Below are 26,888 nucleotides of genomic sequence, written 5' to 3'. Positions count from 1 at the left end.
CAGGCTCCGGATCCGAGTCCTGGATGGGGGAAGTGAGAATCTCCCTCTGTTCTGTGTAGCAGCATATTTAGATTAACCCCTGCATTGCTGGAACTGGCCACTGTAGATACTGTATGTATCTACAGTGGCCAGTTCCAGCAATGCAGGGGTTAATCTGCTGCTACATTATCTACACTGGCCAGTTCCAGCAATGCAAGGGTTAAACTGCTGCTACACGGAACAGTGGATTTTCACCTCCCCCATCCAGGTCTGGGCACATGCAGAGATGTGAGTTGCCTGGCTGTCACTAGTCTCCACAAGCTACTATTCTGCCTCTGGAAGCAGCAGTACTGTAATGCTCTCCTGGAAGGAGGAAGGAGCAAGTAAGCAACTGCTTTTAACTTCATTGTCTCAATAGCTGCCTCCAATGCACTGGGGAATGGGAAGGCACAGCATACATGCACAGTCACTAGCAGGAATACCTCCATTATACACAAACCCCCTCTTCCCAGCCTGTCACCAGGAGGGATGCTGTCACCACCTGCAGAACAGCAACAGGTATCTAGAGCCTTCTCCCTGCAGTTTCAGCCCTATTCCTGATATGCACTCTCACTCTGACTCCTACTTCCCCTGACCACCTGCATGACATCACTCATAAAGCTACTGATTGACTGTGAGCAGTGTCAGTATGGCTGAGGGGTATCCTACATATTACAACTTGCATGCAGCTAAAAGCTCCTACACCACCGCCCTGACACCTCTATACCCACCACTACCGCTTTGTGCTACCTTCCTGACCCCTCCATGCCCACCTCTACCTCTCCGCACTATCCCCCTTGCCCCTTCATACTCTCCTCTCTCTGCCCTACCACCCTGACCCTTCCATACTGTACCTACTACTAGGTATCTGCACTGCTCCCTGAATCCTCCATGCCCACCACTGCCTCTCTGCACCACCCCCCGGACCCCTCAATATCTGCTTCTATCTCTGCACTACTGCCCACACCCCTCCATATTGTACCTGTCACTATGTACCCACACTTCACCCTGAATCAGGCTCTATCTATCTAATCTTAACCCGGGGGGGGGGGGGGGGTGTATTAGGGAGGGGAGGGAGTAGGCAGAATTTCACCTAGGGTGCTGAAAAACCTTGCATCAGCCCTGACTGTGTGAGAGAGAGAATGGGTGACTGTGTGTGAGAGCGAGAATGGGTGACTGTGTGTGCGAGCGAGAATGGGTGACTGTGTGAGAGAGAGAATGGGTGACTGTGTGAGAGAGAGAATGGGTGACTGTGTGTGAGAGCGAGAATGGGTGACTGTGTGTGAGAGCGAGAATGGGTGACTGTGTGAGAGAGAGAATGGGTGACTGTGTGAGAGAGAGAATGGGTGACTGTGTGTGAGAGCGAATGGGTGACTGTGTGTGAATGGGTGACTGTGTGTGAGAGCGAATGGGTGACTGTGTGTGAATGCGTGACACTGTGTGAGAGCAAATGGGTGACTGTGTGTGAGAGAGAGAATGGGTGACTGTGTGTGAATGGGTGACTGTGTGAGAGAGAGAATGGGTGACTGTGTGTGAGAGAGAGAATGGGTGACTGTGTGTGAGAGAGAGAATGGGTGACTGTGTGAATGGGTAACTGTGAGAGAGAGAATGGGTGACTGTGTGTGTGAATGGGTGACTTTGTGTGTGAGAGAAAGAATGGGTGACTGTGTGAGAGAGAGAATGGGTGACGGTGTATGAGCGAGAATGGGTGACTTTGTGTGAGAGAGAGAAAATGAGTGAATGTGTGTGTGTGAGCGAGAATGGGTGACAACGTCTGACTGGTATGTGTGACAATGGGTGACTTCTATACACCTTCATAGTAGCCATATCTATCCTCAGTAAAAAAAGAAAAGGCGGGTAGCTGCTTTTTGAAATAATTGCCGTGCGCATGCGCGCCACATCTATACACTGGAGAAGGGGTCTGGGGGCATGCCCAGTAGCTCCCGGAGTGCTGGGCATGCATCCATTGTGACAAAATGGGGTTTGGCTCATGGGTATGGCTTTTTCCATGAGACCACGGCTCCTTAATTTTTTCTGGCACGGACAACAATATGCCTTGGGGGCGCCAAAAAATATATTCGCTTACCAAAAATTTTGGGCTAGGGCCGGCCCTGTTTATACAATATCATTAAATGTTCTATACCTAAGACAAGAACAGCTGTTACTTCAGGATGGCAAAGAGGGGAAATATCAACTGTGCAGTTACCTGGGAAGTTAGAAATGTATGTAGGTAGTGGTGCTTGTGTACGCAGGATGTGCTGTACTGGGCCAGAATGCAGCAATTCTGGCTGGGCCTTTGAAGCTAAGTGGAGCACGTCTGCGTCCCACTGTGGCACTCATATACAGTGACAAGATGGCGCTGCACATGAGCAGAAGACCAAACAGCGGCCATCTTGGTAAAGGAGAATGCTTCAGTTATGGAGCATTCATGGAGACAGTGCAGTAGTGCATATCATATTTCAACACCTCTAACCAAAAGGGCTGCACATTACAATTTGTCTGAGCAGCAGGACAAAGCAACGCATTTAATCAAAGATAGAGGCCCCTATCTGTAATTACATATCAGCAGGCATTTTACACAAGTGTTACAAAGCCATAACTAACAAATATGGAAAAATATAAAATTATAATTTTATTTATGTATTTCCTCACTTGGCACCTCACCTATACTAGGTACAAAATATATACCTGGAAACAGGCAAATTTACGCTTACTCCCAAATCTGTATAGCCCGCAGCCCCGTTGACACGCTCTCACTGAACGTTGGGCCTGATTCAGCTGTGCACTCAAGTGCACTGCTGATCGCAGATTCACGAATATCGGGAACCTGCACATGCGCAGGACCCATTCTGCTAGTGTGCAGAATGAGTCCTGTGTAGTCGCAAGCAGACCCTTGAATGCCTCTGCCTGATTGACAGGCAGAGGTATTTAAGGGGCGGTACAGGGGTGGGGTCGTCCGGCGTTCCGTTTTCCAGGAGTGACCATCCCAGGATCTGCGGAGGCTTACTCAGCTGGCTTGAGGCCTGGCACCATCCACCATCGCCACCGATGGTTGTGATGGTGATCCCAGCCTGCGACCTCTGTCGCAGTGCTGAGACCATAAATGCAGCAGGGGGTGTCATACACCTGCTGCATTTGCATAATAGCAAGGAACGCAATTGCAAAGCTGCCTGCGTTCATATATCATATCTATAGCCTGCTTGCAGCCTTGCAATTGCGATCCTGGCTGAATCAGGCCCTTTGTCTCCATGAGAAGTTCACAGCCCAGTCACATCTACTCGTACATACAGATGTGCTGAGAATGTGTATGACTTTGTGGAAACATGCAGGTTATGCTCTGAAAACAGGCGTACTCATTCCCATTCTCTAATTATAAGTTTGCTTATGTTTCATCCGGTGCTGTTTGTACTTTACATATATTAGATAAACGAAATGACTGTATAGGAGTGGAGAGTGTTAAACCTGCTAGGCTGGGGGCGGACCAGTGTGGGGAATCATGTGATAATTAGGGCCTATGGGTTCTTAGGATTGTAGGTTTTAGCAGGGATATTAGAGTTTGTTGGAGGCGGAGTCAATATATTGGAGCCAGGGCTGGCTCTACCATTAGGCAGCTGCCTAGGGAGCCGGGATCTGGGGGGCACCCCTGAGTTTGCCTAACACAAAATGAAGGCTATCTCTGAGAGAGGCATCTTTGGTGTACTTAATGCAGACGGCAACTGTAGTAACCTCTAAGACGTCACCTCCAGACTTTCATCTCAGGAGCTGGAAAGTGGGTATTGGGGGAAAGGGGGGCAGTAGGCTGAAGATTTGCCTAGGGTGCTGAGAGACCTTGCACTGCCCCTGATAGGAGCTACATTTACTGAAAGTGTTTGACTCATAGGCAAAAAAAAAACAAGGCTGAAAGTTTTTTTTAATATAAAAACGACAAATCATTTATCATCCAGAACCATACAGTACAGCGATCAGATTTGAGTAGTACAGCATGAATAAGTGAGTAAACAATGAATATTGATGGTTCTTGGCCACTTACAGCAAGAACTCTGTACTACAGCCTTGCATTTGTTACAAATACCCTGTGTATGTCAGGGCCAAAACCTAGGATTTTTGCCACCCGGGGCAAGGCCATAATTTGGCGCCCCCCCAATAAAATACAACATAGGACGAAAAGGGTGTGTGGTTTTGTGACACAGTAATGTCCCTTATATCACATTATGCCACAGTAATGCCCCTTATAACACATGCCACAGTAATGCCCCTTTTAACACATTATGCAACACAGTAATGCCCCTTTCAACACATTATGCCACAGTAATGCCCCTTATTCATTCAGCCACAGTAATACCCCTTATACATTTATGCCACAGTAATGCCCCATATACATTATGCCACAGTAACTCTCTATATACACTATGCCACAGTAATGCCCCTTACACATTATGCAACAGTAAGGTCCCTTTTACATTATGCCACAGTAAGGCCCATTACACATTATGCCACAGTAAGGCCAATTACACATTATGCCACAGTAAGGCCCATTACACATTATGCCACAGTAAGGCCCATTACACATTATGCCACAGTAAGGCTCCCTGCACTTTATATCACAGTAAGGCCCCATCTCCCTTCTCTTACCTGCCAGGGCAGTGCAGTGGGTGAGCTCGGGGTGGCACGGGATGAAGCTGCCACATGCTGGGTAACTGTCAGTACTGCCGTCATTGTAAAGTGGCGCCGCTCGCGAACCCTTTTTGTAGCTCACGGACCGGCAGCCTCTGCTGATTGGCTGCCAGTCTGCGAGCAATGATTGACTTGCGACCGGCACCACATTAGACTGATGGTGTCTCTGTGCCTCTCAAGGCCGGGATGCGGCTCCAAACCCACAAAAGCAGCAAGCTAGCCTCCCGACAGCCTCTGCCCAGCACCCTCTCAAGTCCGGCACCCGGGTCATGTGCCACCTTTGCTCCCTCCCCTAGTTGTATTCTAGAATTGTATTACTATGGCAATGTATTCATTCTTACTTTTGTTTCCCTGACATAAAGACAGTACTGATTTACAACTGTTTATTTGTAGTGCACAATATCAATCCTGATTTATCTTATCAAGAGAAAAAAAACAATCCCCTTAGAAATATGTGGCCGTTCCATGCCTGCAGTTTTGGGTGCCAAACTCAGTTGCATACTGTTATAATTATTATTTGTTTTCATGTAGCTCTGCCAGAGTTTGAAAGGCTCTATGTGCTACATTAGAACAATGTAAGCACAATAAACCCCGTTTACAATCTAATTTAGTGCTTACGAGGGATTATGTGCATTATCCAGGGTCAAGAAAGCCAATATTAAACACAGGTCCCCCTGCCCAACTTCTGTGTTACATAGAAAACACTAAGGCACTTTCTACACAAGGATCTTAGATATAATAGCAAACAGCTGGTTAATATGGGACTTTCATATAATATTATTTTAAGAATAAGCAATGGTGGGTTTCTTAGAAGGAATAAAACAGCTAAGAGAAAGCCTTCAGGAATCTTAATAATGTAATTTGATAAAATGTGACTTTTAACTCATTGGTGTCTTAGCAGCATGTGTTTTCTATTTCTATGGAAAGTAAATGGCAAAAGATGAATATGTGTACATATTTGTGATCTTAAGAGTGTATTATAGCTATGACACTATGAATGTGGTCTTCTTTCTATAGGTAATTGAAGGGACTGGTGAGTCTTATCAGCATTTACCATGTATATTTATTTGTTATCTGTTTATCACAATGTAAAATGCTTAAAAAAATATTAAAGAAAAGCAAAAAACCTTTTAAGCCCAGTAAGTGTCACTCCATCTGTACCATCTTTCAGGTAACTGTTTAGAGGAAACATGAATCTTAAAATTATAAAAGCATTTGTCAGAATGTAATGGGATTGTAAAGCCGGGGGCTGTTTAGCCGCCCGTTCAAATCCCGACAACGTGAGCCCGAAAGGATAAAATGCTGACAGCGGAGGTAAGTAAAGCTAACCCTCCTCTCTCCCCTCCATAACCCTAACCCTCACTTAGTGGTGCCTAACCCTAACCTCTCCCCTAGTGCCTAAACTCCCCCCAGGGGTGCATAAACCTAACCCCGCTCTCCACTCCCTAAACCTAACCCTCTCGGGGGGTGCCTAACCCTAATCCCCCTAGCCTAACCCTAACTTTCTTGGGGGGGTGTCTAACCCTAAGACCCCCCAGGAGCCCCCTAACCTATCCCCCCCTCGCGGCTAAGAAGAAGCGCGTCCCGGAATTACCTCTTTCGGGCCCTTGTCATTCTGTATTCCGGCGTTGGGATTTATGATAGGCGTCGGTATCTCGACGCCTATCATACACCCCTTGTCGGATTTCTGCCGTCGGGATTGGGACTTAATTACATCCCCGTCAAAATGCTTCATGTCAGCCACATACCGTTTCTGTAGATGTAGTAGGTAGTACAACACAGTACATGTGAACTAGGGTATGTACTTACAAGTTTAAATGTAAGATGTTTCCCTTTTATTTCTAAGTAAATAAATACGTACATATTTAGAGATCAATTTTGTTTTGTATTTGAGAATTTTTTTTTTTTACTTTGTAAGTCTGTATATAATTTTTTAGGTTTCTCTTGTTATTTTTTTTTAGATATTAATTTATAGTTTATTTAATTTAATTCACCTGTTTTAAACACAATTAGTTGCTATTGTGACCAGTGGCGGATTTTACCTAGGGGCTGCGGGGCTGCAGCCCCCCCCCCCCAGTAAAATCAGCCACTTCAGTGAGCCAGTGCAGTCCGTGACTGCAGGTGGCTTCCCACTGGAAGTGCCACCTTCCAGTCATGCACAGGACAGAAATCCCCCGAGGGAGGTGTCTCCTCCCCCTGGGACTGCCAGTCCAGGCTGTGATTAGGAATGACTAATACAAGTGTTGTGAGATATCCTATATTGCTGAACGTCTCAAAGTTTATTCCCTAATTAATTTTGCGGTTAAAGAATGAAGAGGAAATCAAGCACATTGGCTTTTGTCCAGGACCCTGTTGGTAGTGATCACATAGAAGCAGGCCAGATAGCAGGAGTGTCTGCCAGCACCTTCTGTCGATGCCACCAGCAGCAGTTCTAGCCTAGAACAACAACTCATATTGCATTACCTGCGGCTGGGCATTCACAGCAGTCAACAGTTCTGGAAAGCAATGTTGCCCTTCCAGAGCTGGCGTTCCGTCTCGGACAAGAGGAGGTCAGTTATGTGATCTGGGACCATGTAAAGACAATGCTCATTTTCTTTCAAGTACAGTAGCATACAATCAGTTCACTTGCAAGCATTATCTGTGACACATGGTGGGTGCCATAGACTCAATCAGAGCTTTGAAGACATTGCTGATGCTTTTGACCCAGACAGAGGACATTAAGGTACATTCTTGCAAATCGAGGCATACATATAGCCCAAACTTGTATTTCTGCTGCAGCGCATCAATTTCTCACTTTATGAATGATCTCAACAGAAGGATTTTGACTATTAATAGAGACTGTGGGACAAAGACAGAAACAATGGCTCTCTGTTTGAAGAGTCTCAGCTTGTCTACAGTATAGCTTTGCTGATGTGAGTTAGAGTTGAATAAAAATGTTAAAACTGTTTGTGGAATTATTTGCCTCATTGTCCATTGTCCATGTTTGCCATTACAATTTGGACTTAAGTGGTACCAGTCCTACCCAATTCCAATCACACAGCATAATGAATTGAACATTGCTGTCAAACTACTGTAACAAATGTAGCATGCGCTCAACAGCAAATTAAAACTGACATATGAATATTGTATTACTGAGACTTTGCAATTGTGCAAAATGACCTTTTTCATAACAAAACTTTTATAGCTTTCCCCATCTCTATTACCAGGTCGAGTGATGACCAGGAAACTTTCTAAAAATTGGAAAATAGGGTATTCTGGTTCGGAGAAAATGTTGAATGTTAATGCAGGCTTACAGTACATAGGTGGGGCGAATTTTCAGAACTGTTCTATGAATACTGTGTTTCACTGATGGAACTTGGGTCATTTAGACACGCTCGCGAGCACAGGACGCTCGCAAGCGGGTCGATGTTGCCCCACTGCGCATGCGCACGACGGAGGGAGCTCCGTCGTGCGCATGCGCGAGACCCGGAGGGCAACAGGCTCTCCGTCGCTACGGGTCTCGCACCAAAGGGGGCGTGCTGTCGCTGTTGATTGACAGCACACCCCCATTGGTGGGCGTGCCAGGGGCGTGGCTGCTAGACGGATACGTACGTTCCCATGGGAACGCCTACCATCTGAAGCCGGCCCCACTGACATCACTAGTGATGTCAGTGGGAGTGATTTTGGTCCTGATAGAGCCAAAATCACTCCAGGGCTTGCAGCAGGGAGACCCTACCGCAGGGTCTCCCTCGCAAGCCCGATTGTCGCGATGGTCTTGAGCATCGCGACCATCATGGACGCTCGCATAAGCTGTTGGTGGTCACCCACAGCTATGCGAGCGTCCAGGAGGATGCTCCATTTTCATGGAGGAGGGCCCTGATTCAGAGCGAGCGCTCTGGTCAGAGCGTTCAGCTCTGAATCAGGCCCTTGGTCTTGAGAGGTTCACATTTAATTCCCTCTATCTATTCTGTTTTGCCCCAAATTCACATGACCACGGAGCAGAAAGCGTGTCCTTTTCTCACCTCCATTTATACAGACTATAAATTGTGCAAAGTGCAAATTTACAAAAACTTTACAGAATTGCCATCTCCAGGAATGGGAAAGCAGAAAAGGAATTTGGATGTTCTGTCACTTATAACGATCACATATCTGTATAACATCCTTCTCTGTAATCCAATTTGCTCAACACTTTGTGGGAACTGTACTAATTTATACAGCATGCCTTGTAGTGTTAATTAGAATATCGTCCTGGTATCATACTGTACCATACTTACCTAAATGTGTTATTGTCCTGGAGAAAGCCTGCAGGGAAGAAGAATGTGCCCACTTGCCGCCTGATGCAATGCAGCAAATGGCAATGCGATTTACTGAGAATTTATCAAGGAAGTAGGATGGATAAGGTACGGTGACTTACCTACTTTCCCAAAATGTCCAGGAGAGAGTAAGTACTTGATGTCTTGTACTGGAAGGTAAATTCTGAGAATATTTCCCCAAAGGTCAATAAAGTAGTATATATAGTATTCAGGGGTGGAACTAGCGGCGGTGCCATGAAGGGGCCCGCAGCCCCCAGCATTATCAACAGGCCAGCCAGGTATTATTGAGTTAGACTGGCTACACCGTCATGAAAATGGATGAGGAGACGGAGGGGGCCTAGTCTCTCCCTCAGCGCCGTATCGGGATGGCAGTGTGCCCTGTGCTGCACTTCCGCCCCTCTCACTCCCCCCCGCCTCCTCCTCCCCCTGAGCGCATATCTTTTTCCGCCAGGGGATGGTCAGAGGGCGGGGACCTTCATCGGCGTTGCTGTGCGAGCGCCGTGCAGCACTGCAGGAGGTCTCTTCCTGCAGACCTCCGGAGCCGGGCAGTTTGCGGCCGGTGGCCTTGGAGGATTCCGCCCAGTGTGGAGGCACTTGCTGCACCACCCTCCCTATGCCCCTGCTCTCCCTTTCTGATGCTGTGACAGTGTGTGCAAGGGTTCACTAAGCTCACCGCTCCTGCAACCAGCTACACACCTGGAGTCTCTGCTTCAGATCTGTAGTGAAGGCTCAGCTGCTAACAGGCACTGAAGGTCCTACCCTGCTGGTTGATGGATGTTTCTTCCTCGTTCTTGTCACCACCTTTCCACTGCTGACTGCCCTCTCTCTCACCCTCTGGTGGCCACTCAGTAATGCTTGATCAGAGTACCACCTCTCAGACGCCGGTCCCTTCAGCTCACATGGACTGCTGCATCTGCCCCAATCTCGAATCAGCACACCATCTCTCTGCAGAGCTGCTAACTGCCACTCTTCCTCACCTCTCTCCAGGTACTGGCCACACACCAACTGCCTCTTTTCAGATTTCTTGTTCAGATGCACTGGTTCTACTGGCTGCCAGAGCGCGATAGCAGACAGGGACTACATGAACTGTCACTGGGCTCGCATCCCCCACAGCAGCAGCTCCAATGTATTCAATTGGGGTGCACCTCTATAGTGATACAATGTACAGTATCACATATTTCTCCATGAACACAGTGGTCGTATCTCAGTTTCTGCACTGGCTGGATCCATCATTCCTGAACTTTTGTCCAGGAATGATGATGTTTGTCCATGCAAGATGTCATTTTGCCTCTTTCTGAGTCCTGTTTTTTGGAGGGAAAAATCCGAACTCGGCGTGCAAACTCGAACCTATCCGAGCCTGCACATCCCTAAAATATATATATATATATACAGTATACACATTTTCCGAGAACCGAACCCACCCGAACATAGGGGATCCGAGTAGGATCCGAGTCCGGCTTGGGGTTTCCCACCTAACTCAGAAACCAAAACGAGGCAAAACATCATCATCCCACTGTCGGATTCTCGTGGGTTTTGGTTTGTATAAAGGTCCCGGTGATCAGCGCCATTTTCATTCAGTGTACAGAGCAGACGTGTTCTCTGTTCTTCAGTGTTGTGTGTTATTGTCAGTGACTTGTCACTATTTGTTCAAGGGTGCAGTATTGTCAGGCTGGCGCTGTAGTACATAAAGAGGGGAGTGCTGCTGTGTCACTCACTGTTGTCCTGTCAATCAAGGGGCAGGGGCTGCAGTATATAGAGGGCTGCTGCTGTGTTGTCCATAAAGGGGCTTGGGCTGCAGTACATAAAGGGGTGCTGTTACATCCAGGGGTACTCTGTAAATCCAGGGATGCTCTTCCCCAGTGTATAAAAAACAAAAGTTAAAATTAAAATCTTTTTCTTTTTTCTTGTTTTTTGTGTGTGCTAGGTAGTTACTAGTTAGTAACTAGTTACGCTATTATTGTTCGGTGACACTGCCGGCCAGACCGCAGTTTATCATCCACTTATTTGTGACTTTGCAGGTGGTCTGTCCGCACTCCGTCGCTCTGCAGGGGGGCTTTGTTGTCCATAAAGGGGTGCTGTGTTGATCATCAAGGGGCTGCTGTCTCATCTAGTGGTGCTTTTTCCCAGTGTAAGAAAAAAAAATTGAAATATAAAAATAGAATTCCTCAAAAAATAAAGAAAAGATCTTTTTTTATTTTATTTTTGTGTGTGTGTGTGTTAGCAACTTAGCTGCACTGTTATTGTTGAGTGACACTGCCGGCCAGACTAATGTTTATCATCCACGTATTGTGACATACTGTAAGTCGTAGCGCAGTGTGTTATTCTTATTCATAAAAAATATTGTGAAACTAAGTGGTAGCGCAGTGTTTTGCTCATAAAAAATCTTGTGACACTGTAAGTGGTAGCGCAGTGTAATATTCAACTTTTCACTTCTTTCCTCAATCGTGAATACATGATTAGTCCACACGCCGACTACAAGACATCACTGTAAGTGGCAGCGCAGTGTGTTATTCTTTTCTTATTCATAAAAAATATTGTGACACTGTATGTCATTGATACAGCAGAGTAATTTTAAAATTGGTACAAACTGACGTGTGTGCTGTACCCCTCTTCATTCGTGTTTGTTGATATGAAGAATGATCAGTTGAGAGGAGAGCATGAACCACATACTAGGACTGAAGCCGCTGCCAGTGCCACCAGTAATGACGATACTAGTCCGTCTACTAAAGCCGATGCCCAAGGGCATACAGGGCATCTAAAATCAAAGAACTATTCTTTACATTGGTAAAGAAAAAACATAAAAGGGAAAGTTAACTGCAGAAAGACATAAAATTGGCAACTGACTCCATAACATCTATGCTGGTATTAGATGTGCGTCCGATATCCGCCATTACTGCAGTGGGTTTTAGACCGTTAATTGAGGTCCTGTGTCCTTGCTACCAAATCCCATCTAGGTTCCACTTCACTAGAAAAGCAATTCCCAGCCTGTACAGGGACGTTAAAAAAAACTTAATGTCTTTCAAAATTCATTGTACCTACTGTCCACTTAACCACAGATATGTGGACAAGTGGAACAGGACAAACGCAAGATTACATGACTGTAATAGCCCACTGGTGGGTGTATTGCCTTCAGTGCCACCAACAGCAACAGCAACATCTAAGAAACAGCAGCTCATTCAAAGGCAGGCTACTCTGTATCACAGGTTTCACTAAGAGGCATACCGCTGAGAACCGCAGAGAAGTCATTGCAGAATGGCTTACCTCGGTTGGCCTCTTCTTTGGATTTGTGATTTCTGACAACAGCAGAGCATTACAGCAGGGTGTGAGCATTGCAGCAGGGTGAGAGCATTACAGCAGTGTGAATTCTTTCCAACATGTCCCGTTTTGCTCACACAATCAACTTTGTGGTGCCATTTTTTTTAAATGATAGGGCTGTGCAGGAGATGCTCTCTGTCGCCTGCAAAATTTCTGGACATTTTCCCCATTCAGCACCTGCAAGAAATGTTGAATTTGCCCTGTCACCAGCTGACGCAAGACGTAGTTACAAGGTGGAACTCCACCCTTTATATGCTTCAGAGGATGGAGGAACAGCAAAAACCCATCCAAAGCTACACAACAAACTATGACATAAGCAGAGGAGGGGGAGCTCAGTGGAAAATACTTTCCGTGTTGTGCAAAGTGCTGAAACCCTTCGAAGTAGTCACCTGTGAAGTGAGTTCAGACACTGCCAGCTTGAGTCAGGTAATTCCTCTAACTAGACTGTTGGAAAAGCAACTTGATAAACTGAAGGAGGAGCTTCAGCAAATGCAGCTGGCAGGAAAAAACTAAACTTTTCTAAAAAAAAAGACCCATTGGTGATGCAGATGAGTTAACAGAATCAAGTTTTGACATCTGGTTGGGCCTAAAAGAATTGCCTATAATTAATGAGACCTCTACTGTGACTCCATCTGATTCAGTCACCATTCAAAGACTAGATGAGGACTATTTTAATAATAGCTTCCAAATAGGCATGTTGGACAGTCCGTTTCACAACTGTCAGGAAAAATAAAGCCAAATTGGAGGCCCTTGCACAAACTGGCTTTGCTTTATTTGAGCTGCCCACCCTCCAGTGTGTACTCAGAAAGAGTTTTAAGCACAGCCAGGAACATTGTCATTGAACAGCGTAGGAGGCTACTTCCTCAAAATGTGGAAAAGATGATGTTCATGAAAATGAACTACAAATTTCACAAGGAAGATCTTTACTGCCAATTACATCCAATAATTACAGAGGCACCTGAGGCTGTAATGGTGGATTCCAGTGGGGACAAATTAATATTGTGTGAAGATGATGTACACACAGATGAGGGTAAGGATTTGGATGATGATGGTGACAATATCTTGCCTCTGTAAAGCCAGTGTGTGCATGGAGATATCATTGCCAGTAATGTCAGCTGCCCATTGGTAGCTTGTTTTGTGGGGCCCAAACCAATCACTTCAGCCACAATTGGATGTCTCTGTTGCTGAAGTGATTGGTTTGTTTATCTGTGCATGTCCTGTTTACTATATACAACATAAGGGTGGGTGGAAGGGCCAAAGGACAATTACAACTTGCACCTCGTTTCTTTGCATTATGTGCTGTTTGAGGCATTGCTGTCTGACATTTTTAATTTTATAGTTTATTAAACTGCCATCCTGTCTGCCACTGCTGTGTGGCAAATGTTTTATAGATATCCTATATTTTTTTAAACTGCCGTGCTTTTGTGCCGCTGCTATGATGCTACCTTTTTTTTTTAGTTCATACTTTATTTATTTAAACTAAGATTACAAATAGGTATACTTGCAAGATACTCTTATGCCATTTTTCATCTTTGATTACCAACCTGGTGGGCTTGGCTTTCCTTGATCATAACAGCCACGTTTGGTCAGATGCAACTCAAACACCAAATGAAGAGGCTATTTTGTGATGGTATCTGGAGATGTTCTCCCTCCTTCCCTCCCAGCCTTCCCATAGATAATCCCAGAAGCATAATGGTAAGAGATGTTTAGTAACAGACTTTAAAATTCCTCTGCCCCTTTCCTGTTCAGAACTTCCATTTTGTGTGCTGCAACAGACATGATCATCTCCTGCATGCCCCTTTGATTCTTTAAAAAAAAATTGGAACCACCGAGAAGCTCCACTGGGGCAAGGACTGATGTGAATGAGTAAAATATTTTTTGTAAATGCCTCACCTCCTCCATTATAAGTTTGATTTGGAATCAAAAAATGAAATGAAATTTACTACTAATCAATCCTTCCTTTCCCTGCCACATACTCCATACATACTCCAACTTCCTCAGGCCTCTTGAATAATAAAAACATGTGTTTCTTGATGTGCCATTTTGGAAGTTGATCTGCCACAGCTGCTGCAATCTTTGATATGCAGTTGTTGAATGCCGAAATGTTTATGGCCACAGACAGCATTTCCTGCATGCCCCTTTAAGTTTAAAAAATATTCTGAATCACAAAGTTGATTTTGTGGTCAAAACATGGGACATAGGACCTGATTCAGACCCGCTGGCTAAGGCGCGATTGCTCGCTCTGAGCGATTTTCGCCCATCTGCGCATGCATATAATTTGCAGTGCGCGTGTGCAAGCCATTCGTTGCGATCTGATTTTGGTAGCTCGTTAACCACTATCAGGTCGTTGCTTTGAGTGACAGATAGTGCCGTTTGTGGGTGGTAACGGGAAGGTGCTTGTGAACAGGGGAGTGGATGTGCAAACGCAGGCGTGTCTGGCCGCCAAAACGCTGTTTAAAGGGCATGCATAATTTGCAAACTAGCGTCATTGTACACGTCACCTGCATGTATTTCAGCCAGCGCTGATCGCTGTGCTTGCGGCAGGCTAAGGCAACCCCAAGGGCTGTGAGCAGCTCCGATGGCTCACAATGGTCCCAAATAATCCTTCATTTCCCGGAGATGACGTGTGTTGCAAGTGGCAAGGGGGCGTCTTCAGACATTTGCGAGCGCACTTTGCTGTAGCTCGCTAAAACATAGTGGGCGTCCTTACGCAACTAGTGCGAGCGCTTAATTTAAATATCTGGCCAGCGAGCGATCGCATCTTGCGAGCGGGTCTGGATGAGCTCCATATTGTTTACCCATGCTCTCCCCTCCTCCCTCATAAATTTGCTTTGGAATAAAAAAATTAAATAAAATTTACTATGAATCAACCCTTTTTTTCCCTGCCTTTAACTACATACAAACTCCATCTCCCTCAGACCTCTGGATTAATGAAAACATATGTTTCCTTATGTGCTATGTTGGGGGTTGAACTGCCACGTGTTTATGCTGCTCACTGCTGCCGCTTAGCTTGGTCAACCAGCTAGCTTGGTGCAAATTTTAGGCCTAAACATGATGAAAACAATATTGCGAGCTGTGAGATGGTCAAAATTGACTGGAAATTAGTGGAAATTAATGTTATTGAGGTTAATAATACAGTAGGAACAAAAAAAGCCCAAATTATGTGAATTTAGCAGTTTTTATCAATTTTGAAAGAAATTACAGATCCAAAACCAAAACACACAAGGGCGTTTTTGCAAACCAAACCCAGATCCAAAACATCGAAGGAGATACAGATCCAAAACCAAAACATGGGGGTCGGCGCACATCCCTAATATACATATATAGTTTGATATACTTTGTGGATGTGCATTGGGTCTAGGGGGGTTTGGCAAAGCTTATTTTTGCACCTGGACTCACTACTCACTAGTTCCCCCACTGCTAGTATTAATACATAGTTTCCCTTAGTTTGACCAAAATGTCAAATTTAACTTATGACCGTCTCAGCTGAACACTTTCTCTTCCAGAATAATCTCCTGTCAGTCAATGTGCACACAGCAGGCCACCTGACAGTACTACATGTAATTACCTTCTTCTTGTAATATAACATACAGCAAGGGGAGCAGAGAATATACAAAGCAGTGTGCTCACCCTGAGGCAGACAATCAGACAAGCTATTAGGGATACAGAAGTAGGAAGCCCCCAATCTCCCCAGGACGTCTATGTTTCCTATTCAGCTTAGATGCTAGTACTGGATTGTTTTATAATGTGTCAAACAGGAGCTAAACAAAACAACATTAACAAATGGCAGAAGAATGAAGGCCGGCTATGACCTGAATTTATTTCACAGAGTGGCTGAGATCTTAGGGGACCAAAAATATCCAGACTGATATTGAGAAATTAAAAGACATTGGGGGAGATGTATCAAATCTTGGAGAGAGATAAAGTGGAAACAGATAAAGTACCAACCAGCCAGCTCCAAACTGTAATTTTTTCAAACACAGCCTGTAACATGGCAGAAACAGATTGGTTGATACTTTGGGTGGGATGAATCAAGCATCGCATTTTGCATGCAATGCATCTCACCACTCATCGCATGCATGCCAGCGTGAATAATACTGATATGCATGAATAACATCACAAAGGACAGCACTCCCGGTAAGAGCTGTCCTCTGCGATAGAAGAACTTCCAGGTTCATGACCCAGAAGTCCTTCTACCCATGTGACGAGTGCTGCGCGGGCCACGGGGGGGATCATATTGGATCCCTTTCAAGGGTAGTCGCAAATAGAAAGCCCATAGGCTTCTATTGGGCAATGCCATCTTCAGATGGCATTACCCATCGCATCCAAGCCCCGGAATGTATCGCATTCTGGGGCTTGGTGAATATGCGGTGAGTGGCCAAACCTCTGTAAACGTCATTTTCCGAGGTTTGACTGCAATATCCTGCATTTCATGTCTCTCCAATGTTTGATACATCTCCCCCATTATCTTACATGTATATACAAATTTGCACAAATTATTAGTAGCATTTTTTTCTAGCAGGAGGATATATATTTTATACATATTAATGTAGATGTTTTAGGCATAGTGGGAATTCAGGCATTGTGCACAATCAGCTTGGATTGCAAGTCTGCAGACGCACACACCCGACTGCTGCGGAATTCTGCAAATTAATGCGATCGCAGTACTATACCAAGACACCCACCAGCTTATATATCTGCCAACCTCCCATTACATACATCCGCAAGTCAATGAAAACATCAGCAATATCGAGTAACATCAGACCCATACGCAGAGTTGTGGTTGACCTGACTCACAAGCTGCAACACTTCCTGTCGCCATCTAGACCTCTGGATACGTATGCCATCGCAGGGGCTTAATTATGCACACCCCTATAACGGCGTTCAAACGCACAGGCACACCTGTGTTCCTTCTACCACCACCCCTCTCCACACCCAAACGGCACATCCTGTCAATCATTTCTCGATGTCTCTGCATATCCGCTGCTTTCGCAAACGCAGTGGTCGGTTCACGCATGTGCGATGCGGTGCTTACACATGCGCAGAACGCAAACATCGACCAGATGTGTGCGTCCGCAGACTTGTGATCCAAGCTGAATCAGGTCCAATGCCTGAAATGTGCTAGTAACAGTAGGAAGTTATGTTCATTACCCATTTTGGGTAGGAATTGGTAACAATGCCTAATGCAGAGGTTCCCAAATGCTGTCCTCAAGGCTCCCCAACAGGGCAGGTTTTAGAGATATCCATGGTTGAGTACAGGTGGTTAAATCTGATTGACTCAGGTACTAATCAAGTCACCTGTGGTCAAGCATGGATATCCTTAAAACCTTGACTGCTAGGGTGCCTTGAGGACCACGTTTGGGAACCTAATGTATGTAGAAAATGATGGGCCCAATTCATAGTTGTACACAATGCCGATGTTTTCAGGACAATTATCAGTAATCTACTGTAAGTCTGTCTGGAGTTGATTGTCCTCGGTTGCGGGTACAGTGGCCGGTGGGCTTGGGTGAGTAGATGGTAAAAGATGAGGAGGCAATATATAAGTCTTCCTCATAGGTTACTCTCAGATGTTGACGAGACCTACTCTGAGGTGCGGAGTCTAATCCACTTGGTGGTATTCACCAGTGACCCCTCCAAGCGGCAGGCGTGCCAAACGGTCAAAACGGGCATTTTAAGGGTGTGCATAATTAACAAAGCAGCGTCATCGACCACGTCACTTGGTTGTTTCTTAGCCTGAACTGTTCACATGATTGCGGTAGGAAAATCCTACCACAAGCACTGCGAGCAGTTCAGATGCCTTTCGATGTACTCGATTAATCAAATAAATAGCGGAGATTACTTAGGATGCGAGCGGCCAGGGGGCGTCTTTACAAAATAGCGAGCGCATGTTTCGTTCGCTCGCTCAGACATAGAGGTGTCAACAGACCGCAAAGAGCGAGCGCTCAATTTAAATATCCGGCCCCTTTTTCTGAACGAGCGAGCGCAAATAGCGTCCGGCTCTGAATCAGGCCCAGAGTACAGTAGATACGTATCTGAGACATGCGAGAAGACAAGGAACAGAACTAGGAATGTAGGAACTGGCACTAGCAGAATCGAAGAGTAGTTGAGAAGTGATGGTGGAATATACAGGAGGAATATCTGCTATGATGAATCAGACACTGATTAGCGATAGGGACAATGCCGGAGATCCAGATCCTGTTTTGTAACGAGTAGCTGAACTGGGAATCTAGACGCTGATTAGCGATGGGGACAATGCCGGAGATCCAGATACTGTTTTGTCACGAGTAGCTGTACTGGGAATCTAGATGCTGATTAGCGATGGGTAATAGCTCCTGTGATCCCGACACTGTAAAGCTAAGGATAGGTAACTGGGTATCCAGATGCTGAATAGCAATGGGTAACACAAGGAATGATTTCTTGACAGAAAACACAAAAGAATAGTGTGGAGCCTAGAACGCAGTTCCAGCAAATAATCACTAGAGAAGCGAACTTGCACAGGCAATTTCCTGTTCAAGAAGCCGGACTTAAATACCCTTAGGTAGCTGGTCATTGGACGCAGAGATCAGTTGAGTGACTGCAATAATACCATTGGAGGGGGCCAGATCAGATGACACAGACAAACATGGCTGCGCCCCTTGAACGCGATCGTGACATGGAGACACAGTATGGAAGTCCTAGCGGACCCTGGGGAGAATACTCAGTCCACTACTCACCAGTGCCCTTGGCGTCTGACCGCCTGAAAGATCGAAAACGCAGTACACAAGTTAGAGGCAGCCGATCCCAGGCCACAACCTGACAAAGTTGCAATGTGCATGCGTCAAGGGACATTACTGTAGCAACTTTTTACTCGCAGTGTGATTGACAGTGATGGAGCATTTGGGGGTGTGCCACAGCCTGCGTCTGCAATCCGGTACACAAGACATTTGGACCCAGTGTATCAGTTCCCGCGTTCATTTTCACCTGCTTTTTTAAAAATTAAGTGATGATGAATAGGCCCCTTGATCAGGTAATATGTCACTCAAGCTTACCTTGTAACAAGTAACATAATGATAATTTTATGCTTTAAATGTGCTAAAGAGAATTGTGAAAAAATACCTGGGGAGAACCCTGTGATAATGTCACCTGTAGATGGTGATAATCAGGGTTGTTCGTGTCCCCCCCTCCCCCATCTCAACTGCTCTAACTCTGCTTTCCCTGCCTTCTGGAGCCCGAAGTAGGCCTCAGTGATCAGCCTGTGTGTCTGATATACCACAACGCTGATAACAGTAGAAAAACATATTGAAAAAAAAAACCCACTTACCTGCTCCCAGACTGGTTATTCGGTGAGCCGCTCAGTGACCCGGTCATCTGATCTCTGTGACCCGGTCATCTGATCTGTAAATTGAGATGCAGTACTGCACACACAGCCGCCAGCAGATGACCCATCATCTGAAGGAGGTTAGTGTAAGCTGTGGGGTGGGGGAAAAACAATTTTCAGGGTATTTTTTGTGAAAAACACCCTGACAAGTGTGTGGTGAGTTTTTGCAGGAAACAAGCTTTCTCACAAGCTCTGTCACTGCATGCAATATTTATTATTATTATTATCCTTTATTTACATGGCGCCACAAGTGTTCCGCAGCGCCTTACATAGTACATAGAACTAATAAGTGAACAAGAAACAAGTAACTTACAGTACATTACAGTGCAGGACAAGGACACGATTTATATACATTGCTGCAATAGCAATTAAAGCACTCACAATAAGCAGCCGGGAGTTGCAGTCACATGTTAGGTGCCCTTATGGGGAGTAAGGAGTAGAAGAAAATGTAAAGAGAAGCATATGAGGGTAGAGGTACCTGCTCGTGAGAGCTTACATTATAAAGGGGAGGGGCAGACAGACAGGCGTGACACAGAAGGGGAAGATAGGGAGGAAAGAGCATGAGGTGGGTTAGTATGAGAGCTGGAAGGCCTTGATGAAGTAGTGGGTCTTGAGAGCCCGTTTGAAGATTTGTAGAGAGGTGGAGAGTCTGATAGGGAGAGGGAGAGAGTTCCAAAGGTAGGGAGCAGCACGGGCAAAATCTCGGATGCGGGAGTGGGAGGAAGTAATCAGTTGGCAACAGAGGTGGTTTGCATTTGTTGGGTGAAGTGGGCGGGTTGGAGTGTGAAGGGGGAGAAGGTCAAAAATGTATGTGGGAGAGGATTTGGTGAGGGCTTTGTAGGCGAGTTTAAGAACCTTGAATTGGCATCTGAAGGGGAAGGGGAGCCAGTGTAGGGCTTGAAGGAGAGGGGAAGCAGATGTAGAACGTCTGGAGAGGAAGATGAGCATCCTTACAGTGTATTCAAATATCGCATTGCAAATCGTGGCAAACTTATCGCATCACATCCACACCTGAGATGCAGATTGTGATAAATAGGGCCCTTTGTGTCTTGTCTTGTGAGATTTGATTTTGTTTTTTGATAATTTACAGTGTTATTTTGTGGTAAGAATCGGGCGTGCTGAGAGCCCGGGTGTTGGGGGGGGGCACATTCCGGGGTGCATTCCTGTTCAAATAATCAGGGGGGTGGCCACGGGATACTATCAACCCCCCCCTCTTTGCACCACTGGCAAAAAAAAGGGGTGTTTAAAAATAATGTAAATTTGTTTTGTTGGGGTGTTTGAAAAAAAATATATATATTTTAGTTTGTTGGGTTGTTTAAAACTGAAAATGGTATAATTTTGTTTTCTTTTCTTTTGTTGGAGCGTTTTGAAAATGCAATATTGGCATTAAACTTATTTAAAATGTAATAAATTGCGATCTGTTATAATCTTTGCTCTGTTTGATCTAAAACTTGTTATTTCGTTTATTGAGTTATTTAAACCTATAACTCATTGTATTGTATTGAATTGTTGGAAGTAAAGAAGCAGAAAGTATTTACTAGTTTGCCTATATACATTTAGGCATTGTGCACAATGCCAAGGCAAAGTAGGTAACAGTTTCTTAATTTCCTACTTTGTCTAATAGCTTTAGGCATTGTGCCTGGATTTCCCACTTTACCTGTAACAAATCTACTACTTGCTGGGACACACGGCGGTGCCCAGGTTGAAGAATGAACCTTGAAGAACATCTGCAGCCCTCATTTTTTACATTGTCCTCGCCTATAACCTCATTCCATTGATCTTGAAAAGGACAATGCTGGCTGGCGTATTCTCTGACTGTTTGGAATGGGTATATCAGTAGCAGAGTGACTTACAGGACAGAGATAAGTATAACTTCCCAAATCACTGCGGTTTCAGAAATCACTGCAGAACGGAAATCATTGCCGAACAAAAAGCTCTGCAGACCAAGATTGGAGACCATGGCATTTGAGAATGTGCTTGGAGGAAATGAGTAACTGTCAGTGCAGGTGCAGTGTGACAGTTGATCTTTTTTGACTCATTGCTCTTTCTTTGGAGCTCTGCCTGCCCCCCACTGGTTCATATCAGCCTGTGCCTTCAGGTCAGAGCAGTTTTAGGCACTGGAAGACATCATGAGTGAACTTGCTTAAACCACAATTTCAAATCAGAGAGTCCACAGCATAATTGGAGAGCACCAAATAGACCCCCATGGGCCCGACAAACTTCAAACATATCCAGAAACCTAACCCTGGTCAAACTACACCACTGTGCCAAATTTGGTGGAGCTAGGTACAAAACTCTGGCCGTGCATAAAGGACAAACAGACACACACACACTTTCTCGCTTATTATATAGACTTGCAACAGGACATTGCACTTAAGGCCTGATTCAGAGCCGCACGCTAGATGCGATCGCTTACACGATAGGTATGCAAATTGTGGCATTAGCACGCCCAGTATTTCTTAGAGAGTGATCACATAGTGTATGCAGAGATACCCACCAGCCTTTCTTAAGACGCCCACTTGTGCATGTCATGTCCAGGAAGTGTATGCAACCATCGGTACTTCGGATGCTATCGCAGCATACCTTGCCGCAAGCACTGCAGGTACTTCAGTGTAAAAACAAGCCAGGTGATGTGTACTATGATGCTGTCTTTTAATTATGCACACCTCTAAAACGCCATTGAGATGCTCAGGCATGCCTGCGTTTGCACCTCCACGCTCCTATTTTTAATGGCCAGTCCCTGTTACCATCTACAAACAGCTTCCCCTGTCACTCACTCTGCTGGGCTGTCTATGCGCAGCGAGCGAACGGATTATGAGGTATAAGGTATGCACACTGCGATGTATATGCATGCGCACAATGCATACACACTGCATACCATCGGCAGCAGCGAGAGTATATATCTTAGCGAGCGGGTCTGAATGAGCTCCTTATGTCCAAATTATACCCATGGTTGTTTGCCACAATATTATTAGTGGTCTGTCAGTGAAAACTAATATTGCTATTTTTATGCCTAAGTGGACAAAAAGATTCCATTGATGAAGTACTTATTTCACTGGATGTCTCTACTCTGTCACTTGCAAAGTAGTCACACAATGCATTAAGAGAGGTTTCATGGAGCTAAATAATGTTCATACTGTAAATGACCTGTGAACAATTAAAGTTGAAAGAACATGTTAACCAGCGTATCATACCCAGGAAGTGACCAGCGTATCATACACAGGAAGTGACCAGCGTATCATACCCAGGAAGTGACCAGCGTTTCATACCTAGGAAGTGACCAGCATATCATACCCAGGAAGTGACCAGCGTATCATACCCAGGAAGTGACCAGCGTTTCATACCCAGGAAGTGACCAGCGTATCATACCCAGGAAGTGACCAGCGTATCATACCCAGGAAGTGACCAGCGTATCATACCCAGGAAGTGACCAGCGTATCATACCCAGGAAGTGACCAGCGTTTCATACCTAGGAAGTGACCAGCGTATCATACCCAGGAAGTGACCAGCGTATCATACCCAGGAAGTGACCAGCGTATCATACCCAGGAAGTGACCAGCGTATCATACCCAGGAAGTGACCAGCGTATCATACCCAGGAAGTGACCAGCGTTTCATACCTAGGAAGTGACCAGCATATCATACCCAGGAAGTGACCAGCGTATCATACCCAGGAAGTGACCAGTGTATCATACCCAGGAAGTGACCAGCATATCATACCCAGGAAGTGACCAGCGTATCATATCCAGGAAGTGACCAGCATATCTAAATGAAGCCCTGGACTCTTTGTAAAATGCAACTCCATTTTTACATTACTCACCTGGTAACACGGCCGGTTGTAGTCAGTACAGTGTAGTTGCTATTGCTAATGACATGCCATGTTGTAATTTATTTGAAAACATCACTATTTCTTCATTCCTAATGGTGAATCAATGTTCACTAAAAGAATAGCAACCGACCATGCCATTTAATGCTGGCTATTAAGTAAATACTGCTCAAGAAACCATGGCAGCAAATCAGTTACTTTTCATTATACAAACTAAAGGTTCATTGGTCACTATGGTTTAGGTTAGATTTGTAGGTATGAGCAATGTTGGGTAATACAAAAACAGGAATGCATTTTACTAAAAGCTGCTTTTAAGTTTTGGTTGGCTAATTGAATAATTTGGAAGTGGAACGGTTCTTCTAACTATACTTATAAATATATATGTGTTTTATATGTTCTAAAACTTTCAGTGTATTAATTAATGTAAACTGTGCAACCACAATGTCATTGGTTTATTATTATTATTATTATTATTATTATTAACTTATATCTTCACTGATAGATGCTGGAGGCTCCTTTATCTTCTGAAGTTCAATGGCCAGGGGCGTATCTAGGAGTCTGAGCGCCCCTGGCAAGCTAAGAGACAGTGCCCCCCCCTTGCATTTTCCCCTACCACACAGAAGGGTGGGTGTGATTTAAGAATGAACCCTGACTCCTCCCATCTCTACTTATGACCCCTCCTACTTCCAATCCTGACACCTCCCATTGTATTGTTATTTTTAGTTTATATTTGATAAAAAAATTTGTCCCCCCGCAACTCTTCACTTATATGTATAGTTAATTATTTATTATTGTTGCCCTCATCCCTTCTCTTATTTATAATTAATGATCCCAACCCTTCATATTCACTTACTGTATATGTATGTGTGTGTGTGTTTTGTTTAATACTGCTTTGTCCCCCACTCCCTTTAACTTAAATTATACATAAGCTCAAAGAATTTTTGGCCCCTCTTCACTTGTATACTTTTCTTGTGTGTGTCCTCCCCTCCCCTTCACTATATATATATATATATATATATATATATATATATATATATTGGTTCTATTCTGACAGGGCAGCAAGGGGCAAAAGCAGGATTTCAGGGGTGGGGGGGTTTCCATAATATAAATATATATGTGTGTGTGAGACACACACAGCATACATACACACATAACATACACACACGACATACTTACAAACACACACTAACAAGAGACTAACCTTCTAGCACACACACCCACCCTCCCCACCCCCTACCCGGCCAATACTAACAAGAGACTGACCTGTTAACCTCTCAGTGCCGTGCCGCCTTCCCATGCCGCGCCGAACAGCTCCTCGATCCCTTGCACTGGGAGTTGAGTCACTGGAGAGACTGGAAAGCCAGTGCGCCATGCGGCGGTCGGTAGAGGCAGAGCTCACAGGCCCACAGCAGGGTTGTGGATAGATCCCCTTCCGTAGATGTACCTACTGAAGGGGATTTATACACAACCCTCACAGCAGTGAGGACAGCTGGGTGCGCCGCTGATATGCCAACCTCCTGGGACAAAACACAGTACACATCATACATTGACATATTCCTTTACATGTGTCTTTATTTGTTAGATTTCATCACTACTTTTGGAATTAGCTCTGCAGTAAAGTGGTTAAAGACTCCATCTGGTCTTTCTGTACCTGCATAGATGGCCAGCATCTTCCATACACTGTCCTTCAGTTTGCATGCCTGGACACACAGCACCGTCTGTCTTCTCAAAATGCAAGGCTGCCCGTTAAATGCCTAATTTAGTCACGTTGTAATAATTAGATCCCTGCTCTGCCTCATCTCTCTCATTTTTTGTAGGTATAATGAGATATTTTGCCAATTCAGGTCGCAGAGAACATAACAGAAAGCAGACGAAAGATTGATTTATGTTTGTTTGGCTGTTTATGTGTGGGAAATTGCTAACACATTACTTGCTGAAGGCTTACTAGGCACCAGAGCTATCTCATTTGCCTTCATTACATGTACTGTATGATCGTTCAGGTATTGAGACTGCAACAAAAAAGAATTGTTAATGTTCTGTACAATTATGGGGGTGATTCATCCTTAGATGCTGTTGCTATCGCAGCTGCTAACATAGTAGCAGCTGCGATAGCACTATTATGGAAATGCAGCAGGAGACGCCTCCTGCATGCATTACTGATCCGAACTGCATCCATGGATGCAGCATTGCATCATCTGCAAAATCCTCGGCCAGCTGAGTGACCATGAGGTCACTCTAGCCGTCCGACGCAGAAGCACAAAAGAGGCAAGGAAATCACCATCAGCCTTTTCCCTCCCTTCCAGCGGCAGCAATAAACATGGGGGAAATGGAAGCCGCCGCCCCCTCCCCACCCACAAACGTCAGCAGACTGTCAATCACTGTCCATGTTTTATAGTTTATATGTGTGCATTTATATTGGGAATATGGAGAGATATCCTGTGAACTTCAGATTTTCCTCCATAACATTTGTGTAGAATTAAAGTTTTGCTCCGATTAAACCTGCAATAAAATGTGCTACAATAACCTACCCTATTTGTTATCAGATATGCTGTATAGGGGCAGCAGAAAGAATTATCAACCAGGAACTCTTTATTTATGTAAAACTCATGCTGCAAACTTACTACTGTATGCTGCTTTCACCAATGGAGGAATAGAAGGAAGGAAGCAACTTCTTCTATATCAGTCACTGATGACATCTGTATGTACTGTACAATAACATGACACAGTTGAGAACACTGGTTGAAATATCAGAATGACACATGTCTACTTAACAGAGGTCCAGTGTTCTTCTGAGTCTAATTAACTGAGGTCCAGTGTTCTTCTGAATCTTGCATGTCCACCAAAGGCTCCAATGGTATGAAGGTGCACTCTAGTTTCCTGCTAGAAAGGCATACGCGCACGCAGGAGGGGTTTCTGAGTACCTAAACCCCCCCCCTGCCTGCCTAACAGTAAGTGTAGTGTGGATCGCAGTGAATGTGGACTACACTACACAGTAACAAGCATACCGCCATCAGCGACGGGTAGTACACTAGTACTACCCGGCGGCGGTGTGTTTGTTTTAGCAGCCAATGAGAGTAAGACAGACTCTCATTGGCTGCTGCGCACACTGCCGGAGCTGGCCTGGAGCTCGCTCATGAGCTCCACCTTCCGGCTCCCGCAGTGGGTGATGGCAGAAATGCACACTCCCGTCTGGCTTTGGAATAAACACAATGGGACTTGACCACTCACTATGCGATTCTTCATTTACATCCAACTCTAAAATTTTTTTAATTTCTTTTGACACTGATTCTCTTTGGGATTCTGGTAACCTATAGGGCTTTAGGGTAACCTTAACCCCTGGGACAGTGATTATGTCATGTTTAATGACCATGGTTTTTCCTGGTATGTCAGAAAACAGCACCCTATTT

General features: G+C 44.9%; 1 long non-coding RNA gene across 1 annotated transcript in view; it reads left to right on the top strand.

Annotated features, from left to right (window-relative positions):
- The first annotated feature begins 222 nt into the window (after window positions 1–222).
- LOC148506042 (uncharacterized) overlaps window positions 223–26,888 on the top strand; it is a 107,188-nt gene continuing 80,522 nt past the window's right edge. Inside the window, exon 1 of the long non-coding RNA XR_015869826.1 lies at window positions 223–362. This is a non-coding gene — a long non-coding RNA (uncharacterized LOC148506042). The remainder of the gene's footprint in view (window positions 363–26,888) is intronic.

Source organism: Taudactylus pleione, unplaced genomic scaffold (assembly GCF_031769625.1).
Source record: "Taudactylus pleione unplaced genomic scaffold, aTauple2 ptg000431l, whole genome shotgun sequence".
Lineage (NCBI taxonomy): Eukaryota > Metazoa > Chordata > Amphibia > Anura > Myobatrachidae > Taudactylus > Taudactylus pleione.
This window is presented reverse-complemented; position numbering and strand designations above follow the sequence as displayed.